The following is a 15,309-nucleotide window of genomic DNA, read 5'->3' as shown; positions in this document are numbered from 1 at the left end:
TGGTCTTCCAATAGAATTTTATTCGTATTTTTGGAACGATTTGAGCGAATCTCTCCTTTCTTGCTGGCTCCCTTGCGGATAGCCAGTACGAAAGTCTATTACGTTTAATCCACAAAAGAGATGATCGACGCCTCGCAAAAAATTGGCACCCAATTTCCTGGTTAAACACTGGCTACAAGTTAATATCTAAAATCATCACTGAACGACTGAAAAAGGTTCTGTCCTGGTGTACCGGTTCACAAGGGAGTTACCATTGTTCTTTCTTTGTTTAGGAGTTATCGTTTAGCTATTGTGTATTGTTTGGTCTTTTGTATTGGCTCTCGTGAACCGGTACACGAGGACAGAACCCTGAAAAAAGTCATGAATTCCATCGTGCATTCAGACAAAACGTGCGGTGTGGTCGGCCGCGCTATCTTCCCCAATTTGGCCTTACTTCGTGATACCCTTGACATGATTGACAAAACAAATGAACCAGGTATTCTCATTTGCTTAGATCAAGAAAAAGCTTTTGACCGAGTTGACCACGAATTCACGATGAGAGTATTGCGTAAATTTGGTTTCGGCCCCTCCTTTTGTGGGTGGGTCGAACTATTTTATTCTAAAGCATTCTCTAGAATCATTGTCAATGGCTCCCTGTCCACAGTACGGAGAGGGGTGAGACAGGGATGCCCATTATCTCCTCTCTTTTATGTGCTAGTTTCAGAAGTATTATCAACGCAAATCCGTAATTGTAAGGATATTGAAGGTTTCCTGCTCCCCGGAGCAGGGGGCCTTCAATATAAAATATCCCAGTACGCTGACGATGCTACTTGCATGTTAAAATCCGAAAGATCTCTTTCTTCACTTCTCCGAGTCGTATCAAAATTTGAACAAGGATCTGGCGCTAAACTGAACACGTCCAAATCTGAAGCAACGTGGTTAGGAAAATGGCAAACTAGAATTGAATCTCCCTATGGCCTCAAATGGGTCACTAAAATGAGAGTACTTGGTGTTGTCTTCTCAAACGGCCTCTTCAATGTCGACGACGACAATTGGCGGGCCAAATTAGACAAACTAAATTCGGTTCTAACTCTTTCGAAACAAAGAGACCTTTCTTTTATCGGTAGGACCTTAACTGTAAATACTTTAGGCGCAAGCCGTTTATGGCACGTTGCTAAAGTCATCCCCCCACCCCTTTGGGTGCACGATAGATTTAAATCGATCATTTGGCCTTTTATCCGGAAAGGAAAAATGGAAAATGTTAGTCGCGATCGCTGTTGTGCGCCCCCATCCTCTGGGCCCCTGAGCGTCGTTAAATTTAAAGCTAAGTGCGCTAGCCTGCGCCTATCTGTTTTCTCCAGTTTAAGAGATGACTTTGGCACATCCAAATGGCATTACCTAGCTCGATATTTTTTAGGACATAAGTTAACTATTCTAGATCCCCGTTTTTCTTTTCCCACCAATTCGGGTCCCTCTTCCTTCTTTCCTTCCAGTTACTACAGGCTTTGTTTAGATAATTTCCGTACCTTGCATCAGAAAACTCGTGCCTTACCTGATTTACTCAACAGTAAGAATTTATATCTTTTGTTGCTTGACCCCGTCTGCGTTGCACCCCGGTGCTCCGGTTTTTGGGCGTCTGCTATGGACCGCCCTATCAATCGTTGGGCCTGGGTGTGGCGCAAGTCTCGCCTAAAGCTAATTGAAAACAAGAAGAACGATCTAATTTTGCTATTGATCCATAGAATGATCCGCGTAAGATATCTCCTAAAGTCTTGGGGATACATCAATAATGACAAATGCGCGATCTGCGGCAAAACAGAAACTGTTGAACACTTCTTCTTGGGATTTCCCAGAGTTGTGAAAGTCTGGGACCATGTCTCCCCCCTTTTCCGTGTTCTACTCAACTCCCCCTTCTCTATCTCCCCTACATCTATCTATTACCCCTTTTCCCTAGACCAATCTACCACCGGTATATCCTTATCTAACTCTCTCAAGGCAACCATCATATATTGCTGTTGGCTTGCCAGAAATAAAGCTACCTTCTAAGGTTCTCTTTTGAGCTCCAACGCGATTATCGACTCAATTAAGAAAGATGTCCAACTCAGAATTCTGAGAAGCGACACGGATACCTTAAGGTATTTTTGGTCTTTTAAAATTGCATTTTGTTCGGTCGACGCTGGTAAACCCGTCTTCTTCCCCTCTCTTGCTCCCCCCCCCCCCCCGAACCCTTTGTATATAATAAAACTTGTTAAACCTCGCCCATGAGGGGTCTTTACTCAGTGCTACAGGCCCGCGCGCTGTTTGCGCTCCACATGGTCGGGACAAAACTCTTTGTAAATAGAAAACTAGTGAATATAACTTTGTAAATAGAAAACTTGTAAATAGAACTTTGTTACCTCTTACAGGTGGGTGCTTACTCCGGACTGTTATAGCCCGTGCGCTGTTCGTGCCGCCTGTAAGAGAAAATATCATTAGTTAATTGAGACCTGTAATTACCTAAGTAACTCATAATTTAATTCGAATACTTTTAATCTATTAGAATTGTAAATAGATATTATTGACGAAATAAAACGCCTGGTCTCCAGGCTTTTATATTTTTTTAAAAAAAGTACTGTCTGCAGTTATATATACATATATATATAGTTTTTTTTTCAGGGAAGTTTTATTATAGGGTTAACCTCTAAACTTCCCTTTTCAAATTTTGTATATATAAACTTGAATAAACATGTATGAATCAATAATCTGCGCTTTATCATCCGATTTCTTAAATGCCACTGCATCCATTCATGGAACTGATAGCTTCATTATAGTACAATTATCAGGTTTAAAGCTTAGCTATAGTCGCGTATTATCAGTGAAACAGTACATAGATGGAAGATGTTGCTCAACTATTTTAAAAGATTCGATGCATAGATAACAAATGATAAAGGTCCTAAACATGAGCCTTGTGGAACACCACAATCCTTAGACATAAATACGTTGACTTTTTCACATAGGTTGGACATAAACCAATCAAGAGCCTTTCCTCGAATACCCATATTAGCTTAAAAATCCTTGCAGTAGTACGTGGTGATTAACGGTGCCAAAGGCTGCTCTTAGTTCGAGTAATGCCAGTATTGTAATATGTTATGAATTAATTGCCAACAGTGTATCATCCATCACTCTAAGTAGAGCAGTATCTGTGCTATGGCCTTGTCTCAAAAAAATTTTATTACAACGACCATTCTTATTCTTCTCTCGTTTATATCTAACCTTTGTTGATTGGTCAAAAAATAACTTACTTTTTGAAATAGGAATTCAAATTAAAGATGTTTCAGCGTTTCATACCAAAAGCAAAGCTAAGGCTGTAAAGGTCTATACTTCTTACTTATAGTTCAGACCTTTTCCTGTTTTTCTGATTGGTTACACACTACCCTGTGTTTCAAACAAATTGCCTCATGTGGACTATGCTTAATAAGAACTTTTCCGCTATCAAAATAAATATGACTATAGGGAGTTGCGAATTGTTCGGTGGTTTGACATTAAATCTTCTCCTAGTTGTTGTCATTTTTCTCACGCAGTATCATTGCACATTTTTATTCCGTAGGAAACGTGTTAAAGGGAAAAGAGCTGGATTCCACTGTAAGATAGGAGCAAGGAAAACCCGCCCTGTCCGCTTACCTGATACCAGATTACAAGTCTTTCCGTCTCCAGCATACGGGTGATTACACGAACAAGTGTAGGATCCAACGGTGTTAATATATGAAGCCAAACTGTGTCAGTTGTTTGCACCACTGTAGACTTGCTTACAAGTCGCACTTTTGAGCGCGTTGCGCGACAGTAAGCGCGAAGCGCGAGCGAGCCGAGCCGAGGGAGCGAAAGCTCGCGAGCGAGCGAAAGCGCGACTTGTTTCCTTTGCAGAGTTTCACATCAAGCGACGTCATTTCGGCGCCAACTTCTGCAAGCGCTGCCTGTTAAACTGTCAAAATACTTTTCGCACCTCACGAAATCGATCAAGGGTTTAGTAATGGGGGAGGAAACTACACCAACTTAAACTTTTATTCGGGTTGCTGTACCGGAAAACATTTGCCTACAATGTAGCAAATTGGCAGTAAATCCGGCGTTACGGAGAAAGTTGTTTTCAGGGAAACAAAAAACCAAAACTTGTAAAAGTCAGGAGCTTCTTCCAGGAGATGTTTTTCCTCGAGGCAACGAATTGGGAACTCTTTGCCGAAACTACTCGGAACGCAACGAAACGCCGACAAAGAAAACTTTTCAAGTTAGGGCTAACTTTTCTGGACCAAAAGGAACTCTAGGAAGCAATTTACAAAGCTCTGTCAGAGTAAAGCGCTTGAGAAAAGCTGAAAGAGCTGAAAATGCTTCGGTGGTTATTCAATAAAGCTTCGGGGCTTCCAAATAACAGCGAATATTTTCATTCCGAAATTTCTTTTACTTGTTCCCTACTGCAGTCTGCTCCAACTGTAGCAGCCGATACTCCTCGGGCAACTAAAGAGGCAACTTGGTCATTCAAAAGAGCGACCAGTGGCACAACAACTACGCAAAAGAACACACTTCCAGTCTTTCACCGTGCTGTAAATAGATGAAAACATAGGGAGCAACTTCAAAAGTCAAGCTTTTTCCTGATTCTGTTGGCGCCGAAAGAAATACGTCTTTTCCACGGCAGTAACCCTCGATTACTTTCCTTTGATGTTCACGGACATCTTTGAACTGTGCTTTTCGCAATCATTAAGCGATTGCGTCCTTCACTGAACGCATCGCACAACCAGCCGAAAATTTAAGTTTTAGTAAAAACCTCTACATAAACAAACAGCGAAGCAAAACACTCGAAGCAAAATTTACCCAGACAGGTTTCATGTTTCAATATCTTGCGCGCGTGATCTGTTTGATTGACGTGCGGTTTGATAAGGCTGCCTCTGATTGGATAAAATTACAGGAGGAAAATTCCTCCAGTAAATTTGGCGCGCTGCAAGGGATAAAGGTCGTTCGTGCGGGTCCTACCACACCAAAACAGAAAACCAAGCGAACGACTTTGAGAAAGTCTAGCACCACTGGTACACTCATCAACATCTGAGAGACATTAATAAAGAAATAATCTAATGACTGTTTTAGCCGAGATTTATTCAACAAATGTAACAACAGCAACGAGAACAAAAACAGAAACTCAGGCACCGCTGACACTGTGCCGGATTAATCTAAGCACACACGTCAAGATATAAATGGTAACTGCCCTGGTTCTGCATAACGCTATAAGGGTAGGATAAATGACAGCGTATAAAGCGTCCTGGGGTCTGCATATGCGTGGGCCATCTACAGACTGGGCGTTGCGTAGCTGAATGAATAAGTCCCCGAACCAATTTTGTTTCCTTCTTCGAAAGGATTCTAACGGGTAAAATCAACAAAAATAATAATGTTAAAGAATCGGACCCCGGTTTTGATACATTCAGTAAATGTTATCTTCGTGCAATGGGATGTTCGACTTGATATCACCTTTTAACTACAAAAAAAAACAAAAACAAGCAAATCTGCAAAAAGCAAAGAAAGAAAGAAAAAAATTGCTTTTCCTCTCAAAGGTGTAACAGGAAAATTATTTCCTGTACTGCATATTTTGCCTCCGCAGAACATGATCTGATAATAGCATTAAAAATAATCATCCACGTAACAGACAATTGTTGGTCGACTTATTTCCAAAAACCAATCAGACAGCGATAGTGGTTGTCAACATATCAACATAGGACATTAATCTAAGTGCCCTGAAAGCTTTCAACTAAAAAAAAAAAAAAAAACCCAGAATGATGGAATTTGAATATTAGGTATCGTTCCTGTTCAGCTTTTGTATTGTTTTCTGTTTAATGGTACTCGATAGGAACAAGCACAAATTCACGCTTAATTTCGCTGTTTGAAGAAACTGAATACGAGGCTAATGCAAATGCTAACCGAAAAAAAAAACATAAAAAATCAAAAATAAAACCCTCCAAAACTCCCTCCTTTTACAAAGCTTTTGCCATCTGATACGGACCGAAATTATTCTATCCATTATCCACCTGTTTAGGCGCGTAGTAATGTCAATGTGTCGTCGGAGAAGTTATAATGGGTCTACGAGCTTAAAGGCTCAGTTATCTAGCCATTAGGCGAAAAAAAAAAACATTCAATGTAACCGTTTAGCGTCTCACTCCGAGCTCAGTGAGACTTGCATTTCGTAATTTTACCCTTTCTCGATTGTCTTGCATCTCTATGTAGGGCCCCAAGTGAAGCAGTCTAAATAAGACTTCACTTGATTACAAACCTCAGTTGGAGATGGCTTTCTCTTCATCTGATACCATCAAGTCCATCAGTTATGATGCAACACCTTCAACATGGAAAATAACAGACGCTGATGTTCCCTCCTTCATGATGATTTCCGAAGAGCGCCCAATGGGTGGAAAATCACGTCTTGGAGGGGATAAACCTTTGAAGAATTGCTTATTTTCTCGCTGCGGAAAACTACTGGCAGTTCAACGAAGTGAAGCAAAACTGTTGCTCAAGCATGCGGATTTTACGAGCAATGTCTTTGAGGAGGAGGATTGCAGTATTTCCTGTATGAGTTTTTCAGCTGACAGCACGTTACCTCTTTTCTGTATCGAAATGAATAAAGATCTTTGCAGGAAATTCCTGATATGGGATATTCAAGAAAGGGCTCTCTCAGCCTCTTGTGACTCTATAGATCTACCCTCAGTCGATTGTTGTTGCTTTTCCTCTGATAACGCGAAAGTAATAATTTGCGGTCAGCTAAACATTCAAATTTGGGAGTACACTGACCATTCCTGTCGTCTTTCGACAACGCTGACACCTAGTGGGTTTCGTAGTGAGTTGGATAAGTTTGCTTATTGTTCAGTTTCGTCAAACCACAAACTACTGGCGTGTTGTATTGGAGACAAAATTCTCCTCTACCCCGCAAATAAACAACAGACTGGTTTCCCAATACCGCACTGCCATCTTGGAAGGGTTGATTTTTGCCAGTTTCTGAAGGGAACCCGTTACTTGATTTCCTTTGGAGTCGATGGTGTTGTGTTTTTGTGGGATTTGAACGACTGGCAAGCTGTTGCATAAGCAAGAATTACATTGGGGAAGGAAAGTATCAGAGCAATCGGCGTTTCTCTCGATGAAGACAAAGTTGTTTGCGTAACATCTTTTGGTCGACTAAGCTTAATAGCACTTTGTAGATTCCAGAGTAAAAACGTAGGCGATTTACCGTTACTAAAAACGAATGCCATTGGAAATGCCAACCAAATCGTGAACAGCTAAAAGAGAGGAGAGTACCGAAATTTCAGGGTTCTGCTTCATACGACAACTTGGACATATCAACAGATGATTGGTTACTCGTGTTATCTTCCGATGAAACTGAAGTGGACAGTGACGAAGACTAGTCAGATGAGAGTGAGCGTCGAATACTAGGAGAGCAAATTCTTTTCAGTGTGACTCTTGATTTTATTACATCCATTTTGGAATCACTGATGAACCTTGCAATTTGATCCACTCTCATTTTCTCTCTAAATCGCATCTTTTTCCCAGCCAATGAGGAGGCTTTCCTGAAACAAAACAGCCGATCAGATTTCAAGTCTTTTTTAAAGAAATCAATCAAATTGCAGAAAAATGAAAAAAAATTAAATAATTGTACAGACTAAAAAATCCTATAGTACAGAGACTGACTATGGATGTAATGAAGTGACAATTGAACTGAGAGGAGTACAATTTTGATCTCAAATCACACTTGTGATTTAAAATCACGCGCATGATTTCATGCCTAATGATACACATGCAAGAATTTCAGCATTCTCACTGACTTGATCGTCAGGCAAGTCGCGAAAGCGCAACGAAACAAAATGGCGAACAGGTGAGGAGAAAGTTGCAATGTTTTAACTCAGGATTTAAGAGAGAATGCTAAAAATAAAAACATCCATTAAAGAAAAAACAACTGGCTAAAAGTCTGGCTTCCAAAAACGGATAAAGAAATTATGAACTGAAGGCCCTAAATAAAATTATCGATGAGTTCTACTCAACAGTTCGTACGAAAGACAGAGAAGATTACGAGCGTGATAGCTTTCGCGTCATAGCTGCTGCAGCCGATCGATACGTAACAGAGAAAGAATAAAAACGCTCAATTCTGAGAAAGGCTTTAAAAGTTTAAAGCAAATTCTTGAGGAAGATACCCGACTGCTCCGGCAACAAGGCAAAGGCAAGCGGCTGAACTGGTATGACACGAAGTAAGGACAACTAATATGGAAAACAGTCAAATTTTACTTGTATATTATTAACTACTAATCACATGCTATTTTTCGTGCAATTTGGGATAAATCAGTCCCTCTTAATGTTAAGTTGTTATGTCATGTAGATATTCATACTATATTTCCGAGATTAATCAATGCATACGTGCGATGATAGCTGGTCGGGAGACGAGTTTGTCGTCTTGATTGATCAGTTTCCATTTAAAATAAAAAGAAAAAAAAAGACGAAGTAGTAGCATTTAAAGTAAAAGGACATGAAAGGGAAAACAAGAACGGAACCCAAACCCATTTAGTGGTGGCTCTGTGTATTATTTGATCAATCTTCCTTGGACTTCTGTTCAACTGCCTCTTTTGACTGTGTCAATAATTACGTGCATCTCTCGACTGATTTTCTTACTTCACCTGTAATTTGATGAATTATCGAGTCAACTTTTAAGCCGATAATTTCTTTTGCTTTGTTATCTGTGTTTCAAATAAGATACGATTTGATGAGTGGTAGGTAAACGTCATACATTTCAGTCTGAAATATCTTTGATAGTTCGTTTGCAGATATTTCTCCTGAAATTAAACTGTTCTAGCTGTTTTGTTGTAGCAGTATCTAGAAATATTTAGTTCGTTTTTATAACCTGGATTAAGGTACAAGTAGGTGTACAACGAACAGTCGTATTAAGGTACACTCTACACAAACTGAGTCTGCTGGGAATCATTGAAAAATAAGTACCTAGGAAATTAGAAACAGACAAGATTTACCCGGCAATAAATCTCAGTTGGTTCTCTATAGTATTTTAGGGTATATTTAACCATCAAGAACCTTTTGGACATTTTTCAGTAAAAAGTTTTACTTACCTTTTGATCGGATCGTGTAAGTCAGTTACTCAGTTATGACCGGTTGTTACATTTGATTCGTACTGGCAGACACTTAAAACCGCTTATTCGTTTTCCATCAGTGTTAGCTCTTCTAGTTCTTTAGTGACGCATGATTGAATATTCAGAACTTATATTAAAGTTCACTAGTTTTGATGTAAATTAGAAAATAGTTTATTGAAAATGTTTTTTTGAATGGTTTGACGGCCGCGAAGTTAGGCAGATCGCAAATATAGTGACTTTTCAACCCTGACGTATAATTTAACGTATTATTTAGCCAAAGTACGGTTGTGAATTATTGACATTTGTGACAAGCTGTACGCATGAATAAATATTTGATTGATCCGCATTTAGTGGGTTTTCGCTGTTTTTCAAATGGCGTGCGGAAGAAAACTTAGTGGTGAACAATAAAGACAATAGTGTGTTTATGTCTCGAAACTATTGGTCTGATAGTTGCCCCTTGGAAATTTGATGTTCATAAAACTAGCATATCTGCCCTCGAAGCTTCGCTTTTCGGGCAAATATTTGTTTTAGGAACATTAAATTTCCGCGGGGCAACTATCAGCCGATAGTTCCTCGACAGAAACACTCTTGTTTAAATAGATGGCGAGTAACGTAGCCAATCAGATTTCAGCATTTGGGATAGAACGGTAGCTAAGGGTTATACTATACATATATATATATATATATATATATATATAACTGCATATATATATATATATATATATATATATATATATATATATATATATGAAAGCTTTATCCGCGTATTTCTGATCTACCTTTAGATATTTTTATTCATTATAGTCTCATTATTGCTGTTTGTGAAATTAAAGATTCAGAAAGTGGAGAATTGCCTGGTTGGCGAAAATTTAACATACTGGTTGTTTTGGTGCTTTCCGAGGGGTAGAAGAAAAGGGTTCATAAAAACGACCACTAAACGGAAACTTTTTAGATGCAAAAACCTTCCACTTTCACTTGGATACAGATGCATTTTACTGCCGACAACTTGAGTTATTCCTTGTTGTGTACTACCTTAGTTGTAAGAGGTTACTGAAACTTTTTATGATCACGGTCATCGCTTAAATACAACATATTTGGCAGAAAGCGACTTGATGAGGGGCAAAATTCTGCTGGAGCTTTTCGATATCCCTATCTTCCTCTTTCCATCAGGGATTTTTCGAGTTCAATTTGGAGCGGTTATCTTCTTGATAACCTCCGCCGTCACATAAATGATGGCCAGTCAGCTTTAAGTTTTCAATAAAGGCCTGGTCGAGTAGTTTTCAGAGTTGTGTCAATGGTATTCAAATGCACGTTTGCTTGTGGCCATAGTCATTGAAGACAAGGTTGATGTTTTTAGTGCTTGGACCCTGTAACCTTATAAAAGGGCTAGTAACATAGTAAGCCTCCAGGACAAATGTTTTGGGCTCAAGTCCTCTCCCAGGGTCTATGCTGCTAAATGCTTGAGCAGTAGTTCCACATTCCATATCTCTCTCTTCCGTGGGAGAGCTGGCCAAATTGGGTTTTTCCTGGAAGAATAGGTATTGACGACAAACACTCTAGTGGGGGAAATGTAAGGCGTGTATTCTTTCCATGATAAATGAAAGATGAAAGGCATCTATGGCAATGGCCCCTCGGTGTGGGCGCCAGGATACACGTTAGGATAAGCTGAAAGCTGGTAACTTATTCTTGAAGCCAATAGGTCACGTCAATGGGTAAACTTCAAGCCTACAATCTGCAAGAACATTAGTGTCAAGGGACCTCTCAAGTTGGGAGTGAGTTTGGGTTTTGGTCGGGGGTCGAGGGTCCAGGGTAAAATGTCGAGGGTCGAGGGTCCGAGAAAATTGTCGAGGGTCCATAAAAAACTAAAAATCGTAAATTTTAAAAAATGAAATGTCGTGAAATGTCAGAAACTCACAAATTACGAGTTTGGGTTTTTGGTCGAGGGTCGAGGGTCGAGGGTCGAGGGTCGAGGGTCGAGGGTCGAGGGTCGAGGGTCGAGGGTCGAGGGTCGAGGGTCGAGGGTCGAGGGTCGAGGGTCGAGGGTCGAGGGTCGAGGGTCGAGGGTAAAGTGTCGAGGGCCTGAGAAAAATGTCGAGGGTCCATAAAAAACTAAAAATTGTAAATTTTAAAAAAATTAAATGTCGTGAAATGTCAGAGGAAACTCGGAAATTACATATGGATAAATTCCAGACATGTTGTGACTTATTGTTTTTGTATACTTTCACGCTTCATTTACACAGCTTCCACAAATGCACCCGCAACCGCAAATAAATAGATGCCGGCTGATCGAGGTCAAGGTTAACTTTGTGGAAAGTGTGACTAAGCAATTCGTCCATCGAAATATGGTTTTCTCTCAAGCGCCTAAATCTCGCAGTCTCTGGGTTTCCATCCACCGTGAAGTCATAAGCCGAAAAACTCGAACTGAGGAACAGCAAATAAAAAAATTATTTCGCAACCAGACATGCGCTAATCGAGGGGCTTTTAGCAACGTCGGACAAAAGATTGACAAGAAAAACGTACAAAGTTTTGTTGTTTGAGTACACTTTTTTTGTCATTTTTATCGATGGTGTTTTAACATTTGTTCCGTCTGATCCTGTTATACATAACCAAAACTGAAGTTTTTACTGCTGCTGTTATTGAAGTTTTAGTCGAATTTGTCATGATTTCACCCCATGCTCGGAGTGTTAAGAATCTTCTTTCTCCTCACATCATAATGAACTCGGGGATTTCAATCTGATTTAAAACTCTCGGAACTAACCTTCCAAGTAATGAATGCTAGCGAGTAAAGAGATTTAGCATATTGATCTTGGAAATACGTAGAAGGTTCTTGTGTTTACGCCACTTTGATTGACAAGAGCTTGTTTTCTTTAAGTCTTCACACGCCTTTTCAAGGATATTTCCGTTTACAGAGTGTCTTCCTCCTTTCCTGGTTTGATATCAGCGTCGACGAGAAAACACGTGCACTTGCCACTTGTGCCTTTTTTGACCGATTTTGGTGGATTAACTTTGCTCCTTATTTCCAGGTTTGTTTGTAATTGTTGTAACTTGCACTTGCCCTTAGTTTTAGGGAATTATTCGCTACCTGTGTCTTCGATCTTTGAATTTAGTCAGTGCACGATCTGTCGGCAGCATGGCTTGCAATTTACATTTATTTCAAAATTTCGTTCGACTTGTTCTATCTTGTTTAACACCTATGGTTTGGCATGTTTTGTCTTATGTACGTACTGAATAGTTTGAAACAAGAAAGACAACGAGCCAACCCACTGGTTTCGGCAGTTTATGTTAAAGACACAAAACGACCTTTGTAAGATTATTTCTTCATTTTACATTTTCTACATTTTCTACATTTTCTTTACAATCTTTGTCTTTCGGTTTATATAGATAAAAATGAATAAACAACTGACGTTCAGAATTCAAGAAGCTGGGTTTGAAGTGTGCTACGATCCTCCCAGGGATGGGGACTGTTTTTGTCATGCAGCTGCTCGTCAGTTGGGTTCTAGCAGCGAGGCTGCCAAGAACAAAGTGTTTGAATACTTGAAAAGTAATCGTTTTAATGTGAGTCGTGATTAATTTATTGATCCCAATACTGAGCATGCGTTTAAATCGTTGTGTATGTATATATGTATTTATGTCAATCTAAGATATTTCTTAGATTGACATACAGCTGCAATTATTGATGCTTTTATGCAGGCGCGAGGAGACGACCGCGACGAAGACCGATTTCTTTTATTTGCTGTTCCTCAGTTCGAGCTTTTTTGCTTATGACTTCACGGTGGATGGAAACCCAGAGACTGCGAGATTTAGGCGCTTAAGAGAAAACCATATTTCGATGGACGAATTGCTTAGTCATGCTTTCCACAAAGTTAAACTTGACCTCGATCAGCCGGCATCTATTTATTTGCGGTTGCGGGTGCATTTGTGGAAGCTGTGTAAATGAAGCGTGAAAGTATACAAAAACAATAAGTCACAACATGTCTGGAATTTATCCATATGTAATTTCTGAGTTTCCTCTGACATTTCATGACATTTAATTTTTTTAAAATTTACAATTTTTAGTTTTTTATGGACCCTCGACATTTTTCTCGGACCCTCGACATTTTACCCTCCGGCACTCGACATTTTACCCTCGACCCTCGACCATCGACCAAAAAACCCAAACTCGTTGGGAGTGAGACAACCTTGATTGCCTATCAGCTTCCACATTCTCTACAAATGTACAGCTGTGACCCGGATGTTTCGTTGTACCTACCATAGCCATATGTCTTTTGATAGGTCATAACATTTTTCAGAACTGCTAGTATAAGATTTAAGTGAGACAATGCAGAATGGCTTTGACATGTTGCCCTTGTATTGTCAATGAAAAGGAGTTCAGTCCGAGGAACTTGTAAGTAATCCCAAGCATTTAATGTGGTTCTTAGTCTCTTTAGCAGTCCAGTTGCCATCGGCAGAAACATTATCTAATGAATAACCCTAGCCAGTGGTTGAAGCATCAGTAAAATGAGACATCATGGGTTCACCACGATTTATGACATTGTAACTGAACTCAACATGTTCGGTCCACCACTCCCTTTTCACGAAAATAAAATCCACTGTTTGTTAGGGTCCTGGAATTTTGTGATGGGATTTTCACTGAAAGACCGGAATGTCCCGGAAAAAGACTCGTAATAATAGAAATTAGTGGACATCAGCATCTATGCCACACGAGTCGATCTTGTATATAGTTGTCTTTTCTTGTAATTCGGGGTTTTCAACCTGGATCAAAACACGGAACCTTCGTGTTGCCAAATTAATAGTTAAGAAAATAAACAGTTTTGGGGGTCATTTTGAACGATTTTTTGAGCAACTACATAGCGCGAAAAATCGTCGTTGCTGTTTGTCTCATGTAACAGTAACAAAAGCGGCTTTTTTTCGTTTATATCTTATATCTTAAGGATTGCATGTTATGACGCGGAAATCTCTTTGTTTTTCAAACGCATAGCGAGTGGCGTGGCCCATTAGATTTTAACAAAGTGATTGAAAAATGCTTTGAAGAGTTTGTTTTAACAATTAGATTCTATGTTGTCGTGCCTTTGTTCAGTAACAGATCACAGATGACGTCAAATTTGGTAAGAACAAAAACGTGGCAAACAGGGCGCAGCCAAATGTGTCACTGATATTATTACAACATTTTGTGATCTATTATTGAACAGAAGCATGGCAGCATTGATTCTGTTTTTTTTATAAGATAAACAAGAAAAGTGTTGTTAATGGTGACGTCACCTATGCGTCTGTCCTTCAATAGATCATAAGCAACAACCAATCAAAATGCGTGTGCAATTCAGTCCATTATATAAACAATTATCGGCTCATTTTTCTTATCTTAATGCATACATTTTTTAGTCACAACGGTCTTTTTGTAAATGAAATTAAAGATTCGAAAACTCAAGAATTACTCGGTTGATGACATAATTTAACTGGGTTCCCTCGGTAGGTTTCCTCTAACAACTTCCAGATATTCACCCATAGAGCTCCGGGGTGGAGAGAGGCACCGTGAGATAAGGTGTCGAGCCGAAGATCACAGCTTTAGAAGTTTACCAAGCCCTTTTTGATATTTCTGTATTCATCTTGCCATGTGGGAGTTTCTCATTATTTGTACTTTACCTTGTTCTGCGGCTGCGTAGCGGCGGCAATCCACCTGATAAAACCTTCGCTGTCCGTATTAATGTCAGTCTTGGGGTAATTCTGCAACTTTCAGTTCACTAAAAAACTGAATTTTAGCTGCGCAGGAGTATGATATGTTAGAGTTTTTCAGTTTGTTGAAAATTCGGTTAATTTTATGACTAGTTCATCTTTGCAAGGAAATATTTTACCATTTTCAAAACTTTTGAAATCCCTATCTTGAATGATAACAGAACAGCTTTAAGGGCCTGTTTAGTTGCCGGGACTTTCGAGAAACAGGCCCAAGCTTACTAAGAAAATTAAGCCTGAACAAAAGAACATTCTAAGGGGTCGTTAATGTCCCAAGGAGCAGAGCAGAATTTAAAGGATTTACAGTTTTGCTTTATGATCAAAGAACAAGATTTCGTTTGGAGGAGACTTCTGTCGCATTAGTGGTTTTCAAGAAGCGTTTTCGAGGACAGGTAAATGATTCAACTATGGTTGATTTGAATGACATAAATGTTGAAGTTTTAAATTTTGAGAAAGGTCAAAAGCCGGTACATTA

The sequence above is a fragment of the Stylophora pistillata genome, chromosome 3 (genome assembly GCF_964205215.1).
Source record: "Stylophora pistillata chromosome 3, jaStyPist1.2, whole genome shotgun sequence".
In the NCBI taxonomy this organism is placed as follows: domain Eukaryota; kingdom Metazoa; phylum Cnidaria; class Anthozoa; order Scleractinia; family Pocilloporidae; genus Stylophora; species Stylophora pistillata.
This window is presented reverse-complemented; position numbering follows the sequence as displayed.